This window comes from Lithobates pipiens, unplaced genomic scaffold (genome assembly GCF_037356315.1).
Source record: "Lithobates pipiens isolate NorthernLeopardFrog02 unplaced genomic scaffold, aLitPip1_a1.2 Scaffold_8, whole genome shotgun sequence".
In the NCBI taxonomy this organism is placed as follows: Eukaryota; Metazoa; Chordata; class Amphibia; order Anura; family Ranidae; genus Lithobates; species Lithobates pipiens.
This window is the reverse complement of record NW_027507903.1, coordinates 14,626,304-14,645,644: the sequence shown is the minus strand read 5'-3', so window position 1 is coordinate 14,645,644 and position 19,341 is coordinate 14,626,304. Positions and strand designations below refer to the sequence as shown.

At 45.7% G+C, this 19,341-nt stretch overlaps 1 protein-coding gene across 2 annotated transcripts in view; it reads right to left on the bottom strand.

The window, feature by feature from the left end:
* Positions 1–19,341, bottom strand: part of PCSK6 (proprotein convertase subtilisin/kexin type 6) — a 357,311-nt gene that overhangs the window by 151,809 nt on the left and 186,161 nt on the right. The gene's annotated exons all lie outside the window — the stretch shown is intronic.

Here is a 19,341-nt window from a genome sequence, read left to right as displayed (position 1 = left end):
CCTAGAGCTGCCTGATCACTCTTATTAGGCTCTTAAAGTGTGTCCCCCTACCCTCTCCCTGTAGCTCCCATGCTGGTTTCCCAAGATCTCCCATCGACCCCAGGAGTGATATGAATTATGTCACTTCCAGGGTCACCGCCCTCTCCCCTTCAGATGCAGAGTGCAGCCAAGAATGCAGAAGTTCAAGCATGATCTGCATTTGAATATCTGCATTGGAGGGCAGAGGAAATATTGGGGGTCCAATATCTCCCCAATGTATCCATAAACAGTACCTGTCATTATATCCCCCCTTAGCATCTTGCCCAGATCTACCCTACATGCACCGGGAGCAACAGATGAAAAACAAGCTCTGGACTGCGGCACTCTTCAGAAGACCACTTTCTTTTATTGGGAAATCACATCACAGCTCAAACACAGCGAACAAGGAAAAATTGCTGACGTTTCGCACTAGCTGTAGTGCTTAATCACGATTGTTTTTCTTCTGTTTCTGGTGATAATAGCCAGAACCTGTGGCTTCCTATCCAAAGAGGGTTTACAGCCTGCATGTGTGCTCCTGGAGCGGTGAGATTCCTTCTCCTACATGTGCCGAGAACTGTCCCAGGTGCAAGCAGGCAGTGGGGACATTTATTCAGATCTAGGAGTGTCTGCTTCTCCAGGATTTTTGCCAGGCAGTGGTTTGGGATATTAACACAATTGGTGACCTCTCTGCAGGTGTGGACCCCAAGGTCCTCCTATTAGGCATCTGAGTCAGTGGCTTAATCAACTCATGAACAGCTTTTGTGTTCTATATTGGTTTTTATGCCAGGAAAGCTATCCTTCTGAAATGAAGGCAACCTAACCCCACCTACAGTTACTCAGTGGTGATCATTATTCGATTCAGTCTTACCTCTTTATAAGCTTACCTACATGGGCTGTAAGTGCCCTCAAAAATGTGTGCCTTCAAAAATATGGGAAAATATGGGATGCCTGGGTGGAGGCTAAAGCCCTGATTTAAACCTTGGGTTTGAGCCCCACGTGCGTTTCTAGTGGCTGGAATAGAATACGGACTTCCATATCTGTAGGTTGAGTCCCCCCCACTTTGTATTTACCCGACATTGATGCCCTCTTTTCTGCCCTCCACTCTTTATGCAGGTATTCATCTTGGCCTTCTACTCCTCAAACCCCCCCCCCCCCTTTTTCTGTGCTCCCATCTTAATATAGGTATAATACCTCCATAAAATCTCCCTCTTTTTCTGCCCTCCCCTCATTATGCAGGTATTCTTACTCTTCTTCCTCTATACCCTCCCCCCCCTGCTTTTTTCCCCTTTTCCCAGTGAATGGTGGGGTGAATTATCTCACTGTGCCTGTGCTGTCGCCCTACGGTACTGGGTTGGAGTTTATTTGCATTTTGTCCTTTTCATACTGGAGATGCCGATTTGTTGCTATGCTACCTTAACATCTTCTAGTTGGATCACTTTGTACCCATTTTTGCATTATGTATTGTGGAATGCTTTGATGCGCTTATATCCCTGGATGTTCCTCTTGGTGCTGTTACTCACTGGTGACTATTGTGCTTCACTGTATGTGGAATTATGACTGTTTTATTTTATTGATAATTAATTCTAGGGTCGTAATTCATGACCCTAAGTTCGCGAAATCTGATTATCGCCAAAGGCATTCAAAAGAAATTTTGGGTTCCATACTTTTTTTTACGATTCCACATGTGCACAATTTTAAGGCTTGACATATTTGGCATCTAGTTACTTGACACAACCCATCTTTTATATTTTAACAAATGGGTACAATATTATGCGATAAATTTTAGTGTTTTGCCAAAAAAAAAAAAAAGGGATGTAATAAATTGCTGTGCAAATACGAAAACAAAAACATTGCAACTACTAGCATTGTATTTTTTCAGGGTCTCTGCTTTCATTACATTATACTTTTATGGGGTTTACAGTCATTTCTAGCAAAAAATAAATAAATAAATTTGAACGTGTTAAAAAAGTTTTAAAATTGCCCGGATAGACCAGTAGTTGAAGATCCCCAGTGTTCAGAAGAATTCCAAATGTTAACAGAGTGCTTTTAGTCCATTAATAAACCATTGTCTACTCAATACCATTATTCTGCAGTACTTATTCTTTCAATGGTTTTTGTTTTACAATGAAAGAACATAACAGACATACAAGCATTTTCCTTAACCTTATTCAAGCTTTACAAAATAGGCAGCGTCAGAATGTTGAAAATATGCCAGCAAGACCTTAAACAGGGCACAATGCATGCAGTATGACTCCCAACAGGCAACATCTGTGTCACAATGTAGTTAAATAAAATGAGTATACAAAAGAACTACACGTGATCAAATGTTCCCATGTGCACTATTTCTTCCTAACAATCATTTCAGGGTCAACTTCCTCTATAGTAACTCCTTTTTTTTTTGCAGGTAAATAAATAATGGATTCCAAGCAGGAGCAACATGTCTCAGAAATAGGGAGAGATAGCCCGGCCGCTGCCCACCTCACCCCCACCTGGGTGGTTAGCAGGTAAAAGCAGCCTCAGCTCGATTGACCCACGATAAATACTTAAGGGTCCCCACTCAAGCTGTAAAGGTCCGATGAGTTGGGTGCCGCCGACTAGTGAGGGTGCAGGCTGAGAAAAAGGTCCATCCAGACCCAAAGCATACTTCAGAAATAGGGAGAGATAGCCCAGCCGCCTCACCTAGCCCAAGTGGTTAGCAGGTAAAAGCATACTCAGCTCGATTCATCCAGACCATGACTCCAGGCCGTGGTCTGGATGAATCGAGCCGAGTATGCTTTTACCTGCTAACCACTCGGGCAGGGTGAGGTGTGCGGCGGCCAAGCTATCTCTCCCTCAGAGCACCCCCCCTACATCAGGGTCCCATCAGAGGCCCTTTCACGTTAAAGTATCCCTTTACATCAGGGTTCCACCTGACCTCAGGGTCCCCATCAGTGTTCCCCATTTTACATCAGAGTCTCCATCAGAGACACTCCCCCACTTACAGCAGAAGACCCACCAGAATCCCCACAATAAAACAGGGTCCCCAAAGTCCCCTTTACATCAGGGTTCCCCATCAGCGTTCCTCCTTCACATCAGAGTCCCAATCAGATCAATTAGAGCTGCATGATTCTGGGAAAAATGAGAATCGTGATTCTTTTGCTTAGAATGAAGATCACGATTCTCAAAAACTGAGAATAAATAAGAAAAAATAAGGCCCACTACAGGGCCATGCTGAGAGTTGTAGTCTTTCCATAACACAGAATCAGCCATGATGGGAGTTACACTGCTCAGGACTATACACTAAGCGCTAGAGGGCCCGACTAAGGGTTGTAGTCCCCCCACAAAACGATTGTGCTGGTAACAGCAGTCCTACAGCATGACTGATTTTGGCTTATGGGGGACTACAACCCCCAAGCACGATATTGGTTTATGGGGGACTACAACCCTTAGCATGCCCCTATGTAGGGGGGGGGGACATATAGCACTGAGGACTGTAACTCCCCAGCATGACTTATTCTCTATAGGGGACTACAATTCCCAGCAGGAACCCGTGTATAGTAGTGGGGAGTCCTCACTACTATACACAGGTCCCTGCTGGGAATTGTAGTCCCCCATAGAGAATAAGTCATGCTGGGGAGTTGCAGTTCTCAGTGTTATATGTCCCCCCCCCCCACATAGGGGCATGCTAAGGGTTGTAGTCCCCCATAAACCAGAACCATGCTGGGGGGTTATAGTCCCCCATAAGCCCAAATCAGACATGCTCCTATAGGGCCTTATGGCAGTCAGTCTTCAGGTAGTTTATATTGCCCCATATAGGGCCCATAATCCCCATACAACATACAACAGTAACGCTGGGGGTTGCAGTGCCCCATAATATAGAATCAGCCATGCTGGGGGTTGCAGTCCTCTGTACACCAGCCTCATTACTTAACAACTCACCCTATAGGGCCATGCTGTAGTCCACTCCAGTCCTCCTCTGTACTGTATGTCACCACACCCCCCTAGAATCAGCCAAGCTGGGAGTTGTAGACCAACATCGCAGTGCGCACTCACTGCTGTTTGCTGGCCACTGTAGCCACACAATGCCCAGGCAGCATCGCGAGCTCCGATGAATTATGTCAGTTCCGGTGGCTGACGTCAGTTCCTATATCCGCTGGTAACGTGGAACCGGTGGCACTAAATCGAAAATCGCGGGTCATCCAGATTTTAGATCTCATGGGGGGGTGAATCGAGATCGCAATCTTTTCGCGATTAATCGTGCACCTCTAACATCAATGACCCACTTTACAAAGTCTACTTCAGAATCCCCCTTACATCAGAACCAAAAGAATCCTCCTTGCATCAGAGTCGGCATCAGATTTCCCCATTGAATAAGATCTCATAAGAATCGCTTTAAATACTTAGTGTAGCCCTTGTTAAATGTGTTTCATTTGAAGTTATGGCCAGTAGGCTCCCGTTGCAATCAGAAAAGACTCAGTTGGTTATTGTTGGCTATATGGAATTTGGGATTTGTTCAGTACACAGCGTGTATAGTGTTAACTCTAAGTTGCATGTTTTAGTAACAGGTGTAATGGTGATTGAATCTAGGTGCGAAAGCCAGAGCGTGGAAACACTGTCACATTATCAAAAAAAAAGTGCTAATGTAAAACTGCCTTTCATAGCTTTGAACATTGGATTGCATTTCATCTATTGGGTGTATAGTATATGCTAGTAATGCAAGTGCACAGCACTATGACCCAAACACAAGGCAATACAAGAAGCCAGGAATAATCCACAGATCATACGGACATTTAATACTGAAAATATGAGGGAAGCCATTAAGTACTGTTTAGTAGGGGAAGACAAAAGGAAAAATGTATTTTGTAGAGCCCAAACTGGACATAGAAAATGAATGGAGATCCTTCTATAACTTGATTGGCTTGCATTAAAAAAAAAAAAGTTTTATAATAATAATAATACATACATACATATATATATATATATATATATATATATATATATATATATATGTGTAACACACGAGTGTTAACGTCCTCAAAGCCAAAATCGTGCCCTCTGTTACTGCTATACTGGGAGCAGGGCCAGTGTCCTGTCGGATAGTGTCCGCTGTGTACGGATATTAGGGGTCTGTTTAGAACACCCTATGTCACCAAAGCCGCCCCCCCCCCCCCCAAAAAAAAAAACAGGGCCCATCGGTGCCAATCCATAATATGTTAATTGAAAGATTAAAGAGCTTGACTTGTAGTTTTGTTAGCGGTTTTTGTTAAGGTTATCTGAAAGATGGGTTTCAAATGTTTTGACAGTGGCGCAGTTTCAGTGCTTGCCATAGGCACCATTTTCACTAGACAAGCCTCTGTAAATACGACATCCATTGTAACCATCTTCAGAGCCTGGATATGGACTGTTGCCAGTTGAAACCATCCTGAGAGCCCAAATACAACATGGGGTCATCCAGTGTAACCATCCTAAAAGCCCGAATATGGACTTGGGGCCATCCAGGGTAACCATCCGGAGAGCCTGAATACAACATGGGGCCATCTAGTGCAACCATCTTGAGAGCCTGTGTTGCTATCCTGAGAGCCTAAGGCATGCTGCAGCTGAAAACCCTTGTGTTTGTGGAAGCAAAAATCCAACACTTACTGGGCTGAGTCCGAGCGAGAACTCCCAAATTAGCAGGAAACATGGGCTTTACTGATTGCAGGGCTACAGGTTTGATTCAAAAGGGGGCATTTCTAACCTCTTCAGAGAGACCACTGCATGAGCACACAGAGCAAAGGTCCTTCTCTGCAGCATGCTAGAATGTGACCGGCTGTGTCGGCTTTAATGCTTTTTGTGTTAATGCACCTAGAACAGCAATTTTTTTTTTTGATAGTTGCATCGCCCTTATAAAGTATGCAAAATCCCGAGGCACCCCAGTCTAAAATGTAAATGTTAAGAAACCTGAGGCTGGGACAACGCACACAATCAGCTTGATGAAATTAACTTCACATGAGAAGCCCCTTTACATGTCAGTGGTTCCCCCCCCCCCCCCCATCACATCAGAGCTCCCACCCCCAAATAAAAGGCCTTCCAGAGGTCCCTTAAGTATGGACGTTCTTCAGTCTTTTCTTAAATCCTGTGGACAGCCCTGCATGCTGCCTGCCCCGATTCAGGGTCATACATTGCCATGATGCAGGGGAGCCGGCCGCCAACACCATGGCAATAAGAGACTCCTTAATCCTGAGCCTACCTAGACCGTCACGGTTTGGTATGGTGCTGCCAGCCGATCGGCCCACAACATGGCAACTCATGGAGGATCCAGAGAAAACTGGGTCTGCACGAAGTGGTATGTACGTGGTATGCAAAACGGAGTGCAATTCTCCATCTGTATGGCTGTAATAGATGTTGTAATACCCTTCATTTCTGAGAGCTTTCCTGATGAAATTGTGATCTCTGGTCCAAACACCAGAACCTGCTTGATACAGTTGTGGCCACTTTTAAGCAGGCAAACACGGGATGGCGGTGACCGGCAAGAACCTAGTGTAAAACATGTGAAATGAATAAAGTCGATAAGGAAAAAAAAAAAAAAAGCCCATCATATGTCAACTCTGAATAACTCCAGCACCCAGTCCCCTGACTATGTTGATCACCACTGCTTAATTGGAGGGGGTCTACATCCAGCACAGACTTCACATTCTGCACGGTCATGAACATACACAGAAACCCCGTGTTGTAAACATGCCTCTGCAGTTAAAGTAGCCGAATTTTGATGTGAATCATTAGCTTTTCTTCTAAACAGCAGATGCAAAACTAAAACAAGGACATAGCTGAATGACTATCCCTATGGTTGACTTATTTTGGCTCAATTTTTTGTCCCCCCCCCCCCCCCCCCGTAATTTTCTTTAAAGGCAAACAGGACATTTGTGCAGTTTATTTTGAAGAATTGTTTGTCGTAAAGAAACTCTGAGTTTCATCATTTTTGTTCACAGAAAAAAGGTTTTATTGAAAAATTCTAATTTACAAATTCCAGTTCCACGAACTCACAATATACATACACCAACAATAGGCATCACTGCACCACTGTCTAGGACATTCCATTTACAACGTTATTAGTGTATTCCTGTGATCCTCAAGACCTGCTGCTCTTTCTATGGACCATTAATATGACCTGGTGTGTTATCTTTTGTGATTTAGCACCCCAGTAACCTATCTAGTATGAGGTCCACCAGGGGTAGCCCCGGTGAGCTCAGCCAGGGTGACCACTGGTCATCAAATTTGCTCTGACGTCCCCTATGTTGGAATATTAATTTTTCCAGCCGTGAGGTGTCACCCATCTGTCCAATCCACTCTCGGGCGGGGGGGGCTCAGCCACCTTCCATCTTCGAAGGATGAGCAGGCATGCCTGATACAGGGCCCTTGCGATGGGTGGTTTAAGGTTGTCCTCTAGGGGGAGGTTGTCTAGGATACCTAGCAGGCATGAATTGGGGTCAGTCGGGATGGAGACGGAAAATGCATTGTTAATTTTTAGGACCCCTGTCCAGTATAGGTATAGCTTGGGGCAGCGCCACAGCATATGGATCAAGTCCCCGTGGTCTCTTGAGCAGTTTGAGTCTGGTTTCACTCATATTCTGGCCAGCTTGGCTGGCGTGTAGTGCACTCAGTATAATCTACAACTGGGATAGTCGCTGTGCTACATTTAAGGATGACATTCCTACTGCCTGTAACGCCTCTTCCCACTGATGACTCTCTCAAGGGGACCCACGTCCCTTTCAGACTTAGTCGTTGCCTTTAGGGTAAACCCTGTCAGGAATACCCCAAGTATCATCGAGTAACAGAGATAAAGCCTTTGAGGGTGTTCACCTCTTCCATGTAGTGAAATATGGGGGGCAGGGATAGAGTCCAAGGGAATCTCATTGGATTGAACCCTTTTTGCGTGTTACAATTGAAGGTAATAGAAGTGCATCGTCTGGAGGAGCCGAAATCGCTCTCTCATGCCGCGTACAGACGATCTGAATTCCGGCCAGAAAAAGACAGATGAGAGTTTTTCATCAGAAAATGCGACCGTGTGTATTCTCCATCGCAATTTAGCTGTCTGAATTTCCACCAGCCAAAAATTGATAGCATGTTCTCAATTTTCCAGACGGAAAAGCTTTCTATCGGTAATTCTGATATTGTGTATGCAATTCCAACACGCCAAAAATCACGCATGCTCAGATTCAACTACGAGACAGAAGCTATTGAACTTCCTTTTTCTAGTCCAGTCGTACGTGTTGTACGTCACTGCGTTATAAACGATCGGAATTTGATGTGACCGTGTGTAGGCAAGAATTCCGTCTGAATTCAGTCGGGAAAACCATCAGAACTTTTTCCGCCGAGAATTCCGATCATGTGTACGCAGCATTAGAGAAGGGAAAGAGCTCAGTTTACCTGAATGTAAAATGTGGCATAAGTGTGACTCCATGCTTCCTCCATCGAGCCCCACACATCAGCATCTGTAGTTCCAGGTAGTACCCATTGTTCCATATAGGGCTAAATTTAGTGAAGCCTTCTACTGCTTGTAACTGTCTGGCCTTATTCCAAACTTTTTGTGGGGAATCTCTTATTGGACTTTACGCAAGCCAGAGCCTCTAGGCCCTCTGCTACATCTGTGATCCCCTTGGCATGGCCATCAGGGTTCTAATGGAGTCTGCCACGGTGAGGCCCTCCCCGTCCAGGGGGGGAAAGGGCTCATGCCACATGCTGCAGCTGAGCTGCAATGTAGTAAAGCCATGGATTAGGCAAAACTAGACCGCCCTCATCTTTAGGTTTCTGAAGTTGTTCCAGCTTCACTCTGGGGGGGCTTGTCCTGCCATAAGAAGGACCTAAAAATTGAGATTATGCAAAATATTTCAAGAGGAGTCACCATGGGGGTGTTGTGGAGCAGATAAAGAGCTGGGGCATACAAAGTATTTTACTAAGGTTGACCTTTCCAACTAGTGACATTTTTAGTCTCGAACATACTTTAATCCTGGCACATATTTGTCCCAGTAGTGGTGACAGGTTAAGAGGGATGTAATAGTGTAGTATTTTCAGGGTGATCTGAATGCCTAGGTATTTGAAGCTAGAGGTTAGTGGTATTTGAAGAGCCGCAACGTCCTGGGCTTCTGGGTCTGCATCCAGTGCCATTAGGGAAGGTTTAGAGCAGATTACCAGCCCAGAGTGCTTCCCAAACTGAACTATGATTGACATCGCCACTTTTAGGGAGTCAGAAGTGTCTCCCAGCAGCAGCATTGTGTCATCTGTGTATAGCATGATTTTCTCTTGTAGTTCCCTGAACTTAAAACTCTGAACCTCAGGCTAGACCTAATCAGGGCAGCCATTGGCTCTATTGCCCCAACAAAAGGGCAGCCCTGACGTGTCCCCCTATGGATCCTGAAGGGAGGGGAAATGTGTCCTGCCTGTCTGATGACTGTCTGTGGGGAGCTATAGAGCAGCTTGACCCAGGACAAAAACGTGTCTCTGAATTCAAAACTGCCCAGAACCACCCAGAGGTATCGCCATTCTATGCTGTCGAAAGCTTTATGGGCATCTAACAGTAGTGCCCTGTCTCTGGTTGTGCCAGAGACAGGGCACTACTCTCTCAAGCCGGCGAACTGTTCCACCTGTTCCCCCTGTGCTCTAGTCTTGGTTTTAATATTGGTCACTTTTATGAGAGAACCCCTCATAATTGCTTTAAAGGCATCCCATGCAGTGTTAAGATCAGGGTGGTCTGCATTTCTCTCCCACAATTCTCAAATTGCCTCTAGTAGGCCTTCGTGAGAGGAATCAAGTTCAACCAAAAGGCATTGAGTTTCCAGGGGGCCCTTTGCAGGTTCACGGTTGGTCTGGCAATTAGTTGGATCAGAATAGGGGAGTGGTCAGATGCCTCTGCCAAGATAGTGAATTTCTTGTAGGAAACGGGACGTCTGGGCTGTGCAAAAGCACAGATCTATCCTCGACAGGGACAGGTGCGTCTTTGAAAAACACGAGAACTGCTTCTGCAGAGGGTTATGGTCCCGCCATGGATCCAACCAACCCACCACCTCAGCAAACTTCCGCAGTGCCGTTTGGGCAATTTTACAGCCGATCCCTGGGGGCGGGTGCTTGTCCAGGACGGGGTCCATGTAGCAGTTCAGATCTCCCACAGCTATTAGCAGGAGATCAGGGTGGCTTAATTGGAAGGCCAGAAGTGTTCTCAATGCCTCCGACTTAAAGGGGGAGAGATATACAGAGCAGCTAAAATACATTTCAATTGGTACACTTTACATTCTAGTATAACATATCTCCCCTCAGTGTCAGTTGGTCATATAACAAAATCTATCGACCTATGCACTAGTACGCTCACCCCCCCCTGGAATAGGTGGTGTGCGTAGAGTGATAGTCCCCTCCCAGCCATGCATCATTTATACAGGATACCGTGTCGGGAACCAAATGAGTCTCCTGAAGGCAATAAATTGCCGGGGCATGTTTCCCAAGAATCGTGGAAACCATGGTACATTTTAGTGGGTCCTGGAGACCTCTAATGTTCCAGGACAATATGGGTACAGTGGTCATCTGTGGAAGTGGAACTCTGAAATGAGATGGTTTGGGGAGGCCTGGGCCTCTAGTTCTCCAGGTGTTGCTTGCTCATGCTTGGCCACTAAGGGAGCAGCGGTATAGCAGCTGGCAGGCCTGCATAGCATTGTGGTAAATGTATAGTGGGCAGAGTTGAGGTAGGTAGTTCCGGAACAGTGACCGATTAATTCAACCTTGGATTTGATAGACAAAAAATAAATAAAAAAAAACAACTTTGGAGGCTTCATCACACCTGTGACTGGACAAACGGTTGCCTGTCTGCATTTTGATAGTAAATCGGGCGGCTTGAACTGTGTAGAAAAGTAAGGCGGATACTTAAATTTAGGGTTTACTGTGTACCTCATGGGGGGGCCGTTAAGTTTGCCTTAATCGCTCAAAACACATTGCTCTCAACGCTGGGAGAAAAAAAAAAAAAAAAAAGGGTGTTGGGTCTCCCAGCCGGGTTGTCTGCTTCTTGTGCAGGAAACGTAATAAAGATGGGGAGCATGGTGCTCACCTCTCCTTGATGGGTCCGGTATGTGGCCTTCAGTCACCCTCCACTGCGGCTCTTCTGGTCTGGCGAATGGACTGTTCATTAGCGTCTATCCATGAGGATGCATCTGTTGCCAATTCAAAAAAAGTGTGCTTGGCCTCTTGCTGTGATGCAGAGTCGTGCCGGGAACAGCATGGCGTATGGTGCCTGCAACTGCATCGGTCCCCCTGATGAAGTCACGTGATGTGATGTCACGCGTAGGGACGGGAAGGAAGCTGACTGTGGATGCACTTTCTGCTGATTACTAGAAAAAGGCTTTTTTCTATCTATTAATGTGCGAGTATCCTGTGTATGAAAAATTTTAATAAATGCCATTTGTGAAATACTACACTATGGTATTCCCTCTCTATTAATCTATTGGGTCCTATGGAGCAATAAGAATAAAATTCAAAGGAGAAGGTGACCGAATTTACCAGGAGAGAAGACAAAGAAATCTATATACCTCTATGCGAATCCCTCCTTGCTATAGGTAAGGGGCCACTGCCCACTAAAGTGTGATCACAGCGGGATTAAGCACTGGGAGATCCGCACCTCAGTTGAATTTGCACAAGTTTGCACAAAGCACTTGCACTTAAAGGAGACTGTTTATTTATAGACTTGAATATTTATATCTTTATTTTTGATGGATTTCAATATGTATATTTAATCTATAGAGGCCGGATTCATTCTGATATAACGTATGTTACAGCCGGCTCTGTAGTGCGTTTACTACTATATATATTTTTTGTTTATTCTAAAGTTTATTCCCATGTGATCAGGAGAGGGTACCCTCTTTTTGGTCTAGGTATACTCTCTTATTTTCTTGTATATCATTTGTTTATTATTAGGGTGGTTCACTTATATCACCTCTGGAGAGTGTTTACTTATTTGCATATTTATAAGACGCACTTGGCACTTTATGATCAATTCACTGTTTTTTGGCTTTGCACTCAATTGAAGCAGTTGTGTCTCCGTGGTGGTTTTCAATTGACTCTGTAGTGCGTTTACCTTTTTTTTTTTGCATTTTTTTTTTTTTTGCATTTTTTCTGCACTTTATCAAAATAGTAATTTTTTAAGAGACTATTTTTAGTTACTTACCTTTGTTCACTTGATTTTCATTTATTTGGATTCTATCACCTTTGTGGTGTGTTTATTTTATTTTATTTAATGTAGCACTTTTTGATACTATTCAGTAGACATTTATAGATATATATTTTTATATTACACTATTGATTTATGTAACTAGGCATTATACTTATCACCCTCGGAGGGTTATTTAATATAGGGACAGCACAATACCAACATATCTTTAGTTTCACATTAAGTGGATACGGTGTGATCCATTCCGGTAGTAGCAGCAGCCCCTGACATTTGATAGATCACCAGTGGTAGCGCAGGAATAAAACACTATCATTTAGGACTAGGCACTGCTGTGTCACACATTTCACAGAGCCTGCCTTCTGAGAGGAGTTTTAAGAGGTGGAGTCAGTACTGGAATCACTGCTTGTAGGCAAGGTACCATGGGATATGTAGTCCTTAGAAATGGAGACGCTGTAAAGCATGCTGGGAATCCAGGAAGTTGCGGAAAGAGATGACCAGCAGACAGGCAGCACTCAATATGAAAGGAGATATTTTTTTTTCAAGCAAGCTGATATTGGAATGTCAAAAATAACTATTTGTATTACAATGCTGATGCTATAAAAAGAAATTCATGCTGTGATCACAGAAGTCTCTAAACAAACAGGAGTGCACTTTCAGATTTTCATATATTTGAACATTTTAACAGCATTAGTTTATGAACCAATTCCATGTGTTGTCTGAAGATGCTCTACAAACTAAGGTTCATGTACAGCTACAAACAGCCACAATGACAAGAGCGCAAAATAAATATGTCTATTAAAAAAAAAAAAAAAAAAAAAAAAAAAACAGAACAGGCAGGCATTCAGGGCCAGAAACTAATTATAATACACAGTGCACCTGATCACGGCGAAGGAGACGTGCCATCTGCACATAAATGTGTCTACTGATCTGTAAAAGCAGCAAAATGCACATTTTCCCATCCAGGATTGCAAGTCCCATTCCGTGCTCAGCGCGCTTCACTTAGATGTCGTCACTGTTGTTGCTTGAGCTTTGATTCAGAAGCAGCTCCCAGGCTTTTACATTTAAAAAAAAAAAAAAAAAAAGATTTTTAAAACATTTTTTCAGCCGCTTCTTGGTTTCTGGCCTAGACCAAAATGATGTCATACATCCCAAGAGTCTTCATGGGGGAGGGGCTTCCTCAGCAAAGCACACCCTCCCTATTATGTTTTTTTTTTTTTTTTATGTAAAAAACTATTTTCTGGAGGTTCCTGGTTTCTGACCTAGGCCAAAATGATGGCATATATCCCAGGAGCCTTCATGTGAGGCGCAGGAGGGGCTTTCTCAGAACACTCTTACCTGCATGCCTCAGCTAAGGACAGATGGATTCCAGAAAGTAAACGCTACATGAATCATCTGTCTTTATTAAAGATTGCAATGGACAAAAATGCTAGGGAGGTGTTTTTCAAAGTGATCACAAAAGAATAAAGCATGGAGACACGGATGGACGGGGGAGTTTGCTTTGAACATTAAAATATGAATTAAACTGTTAAACTTAAAACTGTAAAATCAGTCTGTTGATGCAGTAAAGCATGCACTGTATTATATAATGTGTACACCGCCTGCACTGTATTATATACTGTGTACACCGCCTGCACTCTATTATATACACCGCCTGCACTGTATTATATACTGTGTACACCGGCGCTCAGAACGCAGGGTTCGGGGGTTCGGGGGCGCTCAGAACGCAGGGTTCGGGGGGGCGCTCAGAATGCAGGGTTCGGGGGGGGGGGCGCTCAGAATGCAGGGTTCGGGGGGGGGGGGGGGCGCTAAGAATGCAGGGTTCGGGGGGGCGTTAAGAATGCAGGGTTCGGGGGGGGGAAGGCTCAGAATGCAGGGTTCGGGGGGTGAGCGCTCAGAATGCAGGGTTCGGGGGGTGAGCGCTCAGAATGCAGGGTTCGGGGGGGGGCGCTCAGAATGCTACCACATCTCAGTACCGCCCTAGGACAAAGTTTTTTGTGGTGCCAAGTAATTTGTATGGAATTTGTTAATGATCCCCAGCAGCTACCCCCCCCCCCCCACAACAAGAGATCCCCTCAGCAACAATGGACCCCCACAAAAAAAATACACCCAGCAGCAACAGATCTTGCAGCAGCCAGCAATAGGCCCCTTCCCCAACAGTAGATCCCTCTAAGCAGCAATTGAACCCCAGCAACAATAGATCTTGCAAGCAAAAATAGATCCCCTCCACAGCCAGCATCAATAGACCTTTCAGCACAACCCAGCACCCCTTGCCATTACATAAATGTAACCCCCACGTTCCCATTGAAAGAAAGGCCCTGGATGGTATTAAATTGAAGACTGACCATTGTAAGCACACCTGTCAGTGGTAAATGGATGGTTTGTTCCAACCCTCTAACTGCACTTTTGCTAGACAGCTTGGTCTGTTAAAGGAAGCTAAAAAATAGACTTTCTGGCAGGATCACCAGGTGAAAGTAAAAAAGCCTAAAAAAACAAAAACAAAGATTGCAGCCATCACACCTAAGAATTGGTAAACAGCAATATAATAAATGTTTGTTTTTTGGGTTTAATACGGCATTAATGACTGCAGGGTATTTGTATGTTTCAGATTACTCTCGGGAGTAGCGCTGCAGCCGGTAACAGAACAGCATTGTGCTCCAGTGACCCGGGATAGTGACTTGTTTCACCCCCTTGGCGGTGAGCGGTGCTATGCTGCTAATCGCTGCCAGGATCCCAGTGCATGAAGAACGTGGTGAGATACAGGACAAGCTGCACAATACACACAACTGCAATGACGTGTGACTAATGACTGCTACAAGTTCCAGCTCATTGCCCAGAAGCAGGTGACGCACTATATAGAAGGTACAGCTGTGTGTCCTCACACTAAAGGCATCGCAGGAACAATTCAGAGCCCCGTGAATGGCCGTATTTATGTATAAACAATGAAGAAAGAAGCGCGCATTATACGGCAATTATAGCAAGACAGATTTTCCCGGAGTCCGTAAACAGGAACAAGAGTGTTGGCAGCTAAAGAGGATAGAACCGCAAAAGGAGACACACAGTTCACAATACTGAAGGGAAATTGTGCTTTAATTACCAACATGAGGCTTCACATATTACTGTAACCCGGCTTCCAATCCCAGCCACTCAACGTACTCATCGCCTGCTACGCAATCTCCCTTCACCCACCACACAGTAACACTGATGCAGAGTGCATACCTGGGCAACATTAAAACAAAAATGGTACATTCCTGTATTACATCCGTGTTTTATCTATTTAAAAATGCTGTAAGAACAGTAAAACGCCCTTTATTCCCCCCCCCCCGCCCCCCGGGAAATAACCACCCCAATTCGGTTCTGTTGGTGGCTGCATAAAGAATACAAAAAAGGTACGAACACCCTGTGACGTCACAAGGGGGGAGGCAGAGTCACCCGGTGACGTCACAAGGGGGGAGGCAGAGTCACCCGGTGACGTCACAAGGGGGGAGGCAGAGTCACCCGGTGACGTCACAAGGGGGGAGGCAGAGTCCCCCGGTGACGTCACAAGGGGGGAGGGCAGAGTCCCCCGGTGACGTCACAAGGGGGAGGGCAGAGTCCCCCGGTGACGTCACAAGGGGGAGGGCAGAGTCCCCCGGTAACGTCACAAGGGGGGAGGGCAGAGTCCCCCGGTAACGTCACAAGGGGGAGGGCAGAGTCCCCCGGTAACGTCACAAGGGGGAGGGCAGAGTCCCCCGGTGACGTCACAAGGGGGAGGGCAGAGTCCCCCGGTGACGTCACAAGGGGGGAGGGCAGAGTCCCCCGGTGACGTCACAAGGGGGGAGGGCAGAGTCCCCCGGTGACGTCACAAGGGGGAGGGCAGAGTCCCCCGGTGACGTCACAAGGGGGGAGGGCAGAGTCCCCCGGTGACGTCACAAGGGGGAGGGCAGAGTCCCCCGGTGACGTCACAAGGGGGAGGGCAGAGTCCCCCGGTGACGTCACAAGGGGGAGGGCAGAGTCCCCCGGTGACGTCACAAGGGGGAGGGCAGAGTCCCCCGGTGACGTCACAAGGGGGAGGGAAGAGTCCCCCGGTGACGTCACAAGGGGGAGGGCAGAGTCCCCCAGTGACGTCACAAGGGGGAGGGCAGAGTTCCCCGGTGACGTCACAAGGGGGGGAGGGCAGCGTTCCCCGGTGACGTCACAAGGGGGGAGGGCAGAGTCACCCGGTGACGTCACAAGGGGGCAGGTTAACCTGGTGACAGCACCAGGATCATCTGCTGTCTGACAGCAACAAGGCATTTTCCTCCACACAACTGCTGCTCACTGGATATTTTCTCCATCTGGAAGCCCTTGAACACTGCGCAAAAAAATGAAAGGAACACTTTGAAAACAGGTCAGATCTCAATGGGGTAAAAAAATTTAAATCACATTCTGGATAATATGGACTGGGTAGTGTGTTAGGAATGAAAGGATGCCACATCGTTTGATGGAAATGAAAATTATCAACCTACCGATGGCAGAATTCAAAGACACCCCAACAATCTAAGTGAAAAATTATGAATGAATGAATAACTTGTATAGCGCTACATATGCAAACTAAATCACTTCAGGTCACTTTTGCCGCCAGTGTCCTTCTGGGTTTTCAGAAGAGATGGGTCTTGAGCTTCTTCCTGAAGGCCACATGCAGCAGGCTAGTCCATTTTGCTGAAATTTCATTGCAGCAACAACTCAAAAAGGTCCTCAGAAGTTTGTATAGCCCCCCGTGCTCGTATGCATGCTCCTAATGAGACGATGGATGGTGTCCTGGGGGTATTTCCCCCCAGATCTGGGCCAGGGCATCACTGAGCTCCTGAACAGATTGAGGTGCAACCTGGCGGCGTCGGATGGGCCGAAACAATGTCCCAGAGGTGTTCTACTGGATTTAGGTTGGGCAAGCATGAAGGCCATTCAATGGTATGAATTCCTTCATCCTCCAGGAACTGTCTGCATCCTCTCACCACATGAGGCCGGGCATAGTGAACACAGGCCCCACTAGAGGACGTCGGGCCCTCAGACCACCCCCTCATGAAGTCCGTTTCTGATTTGTCCGACATTCACACCAGTGGCCTGCTGGAGGTCTTCTTGTAAGGCTCTGGCAGTTCTCATCCTGTCCCTCCTTGCTCAAAAGAGCAAATACTGGTCCTGCTGATGGGTTAAGGACCTTCTATATTCCTGTCCAGCTCTCCTAGAGTAAACTGCCTGTGTCCTGTAATCTCCTCCATGCTCTTAAGACTGTGCTGGGAGACACAGCAAACTTTCTGGCATGTATTTATGTGCTAACCTTGAAGCGTTAGACTGCCTGTGCAATCTCTATAGGGGTCCAGGTACCCCCTCATGCTACCAGTGGTGACACTGACCCTAGTCAAATGCAAAACTAGTGAAAAACAGAAAAGACGAGTAGGGAAAAAAATATGTCAGTGGCCTCCACCTGTAAAACCATTCCTGTTTTGGAGGTCGTCTCATTGTTGCCCATCTAGCGCATCTGTCGCTAATATCAGTAACAGCAAAGCAGCTGATCAGTGGAGAGATTCCCTGTTGAGCTGGCGGAGTCCGCCCCGTGTGAAAGAGCCCTTAATCATCTTGTTTTAATTTTCACTTGTTATAGCCCAATGGATATTACTCCGAGGTTCATTTACACATTGTTCTCTATTATACCCTTGTATGGGTTTACACCCTTTAAACTATTAAAACGTCAATAAGTGTCTCTTGAAAGTGAAAACCATTAGAAAGACACAAGGCAAGGATTATTACAGGGGGTTAAAAAGAGGATCAATTTAATAAAAAACAAAAAAATGTTTTACTTGTCAAAGGTTGCTTTAAACTGACTTTAATTACAGACCGAAGTTCATCCCTTTGATCTGTATATGAACAGACATTCAAGGTTTCTTTTTAAGCTGTCGGCACTGAGCAATGTTGAGGAGTTTATAATTATTTATTGAAGATAATGTGACAGGAGGAAGATAACAAGGTATCCAACACATATCGAGGGTCAACAATTCCCCTTCATCAGGGCACAGCTGCATATTGACAGTGCGTCCTCTAGGATTCAAATCAAAACTCTCCTGTGGAGTTTTCCATGTCATTTGAGATGTGTGCTGCAAATGTTTACATGGGAGCTAGAGCTGCATGACTAATCGTTAAAAGAAGATGGTGATCTCGAACCAACCTCCCCCATATGATCTTAATCCAGAATTTCCACGATTCATGTAACAAGTGCAGAGCAGTTCCCTGCTCCCAGCTGTCAAAAAAATAAATAAAAAAAAAAGCCAGCAATGTTTATCAACAACATTGCTCAGGACAGCTTAAAAAGAAACATTGTATGCCTCTGTTCATTTACAGATCAAAGGGATGAACTTCGGTCTGTAAATAAAGCCAGTTTAACCACTTCCCGACCAGCGCACGACGATGTACGTCGACAGAATGGCACGGGCAGGCATATTGGCGTACAGGTACGTCCAATATTCAATGCCGCCCTGCCATCGGGAGCGTGCCGACGGCGGCGCGCTCCCGCGCTGGTCGGGACCCCCATGAGTCCGGTCGCGGGACCCGCGGACTCGATCGCCGCGGGCATCCCCGCGATTGCCTCACGGAGCGGCCGAATGGAGGAAATGATGTGTAAACAACATTTCTCCATTCTGCCTAGCAACTAGTGACGCTGATCTCTGCTCCATGTGATTGGAGCAGAGATCAGTGTTCACTAAATGAAAGCCCAACCCCCCCACAGTTAGTAACACGCCCCTAGGAACACTTAACCCCTACACTGCCACCCACTGGTTAACCCTTTCACTGCCAGTGTCATTTACACAGGAATCACTGCATTTATATAGCAGTGATTACTGTATAAATGACAATGGTCCCAAAAATGTGTCAAAAATGTCCGATGGGTCCCCCACAATGTCGCAGTCACAATAAAAATCGCTGATCGCCGCCATTACTAGTAAAAAAAAAATGTTTTTTTATATATTTTTGGGGGATATTTATTATAACAAAAAGTAAAAAATAATGCGTTTTTTTCAAAATTGTCGCTCTATTTTTGGTTATAGCGCAAAAAATAAAAAACGCAGGGGTGATCAAATACCACCAAAAGAAAGCTCTATTTGTGGGGAAAAAAGGACGTCAATTTTGTTTGGGAGCCACGTCGCACGACC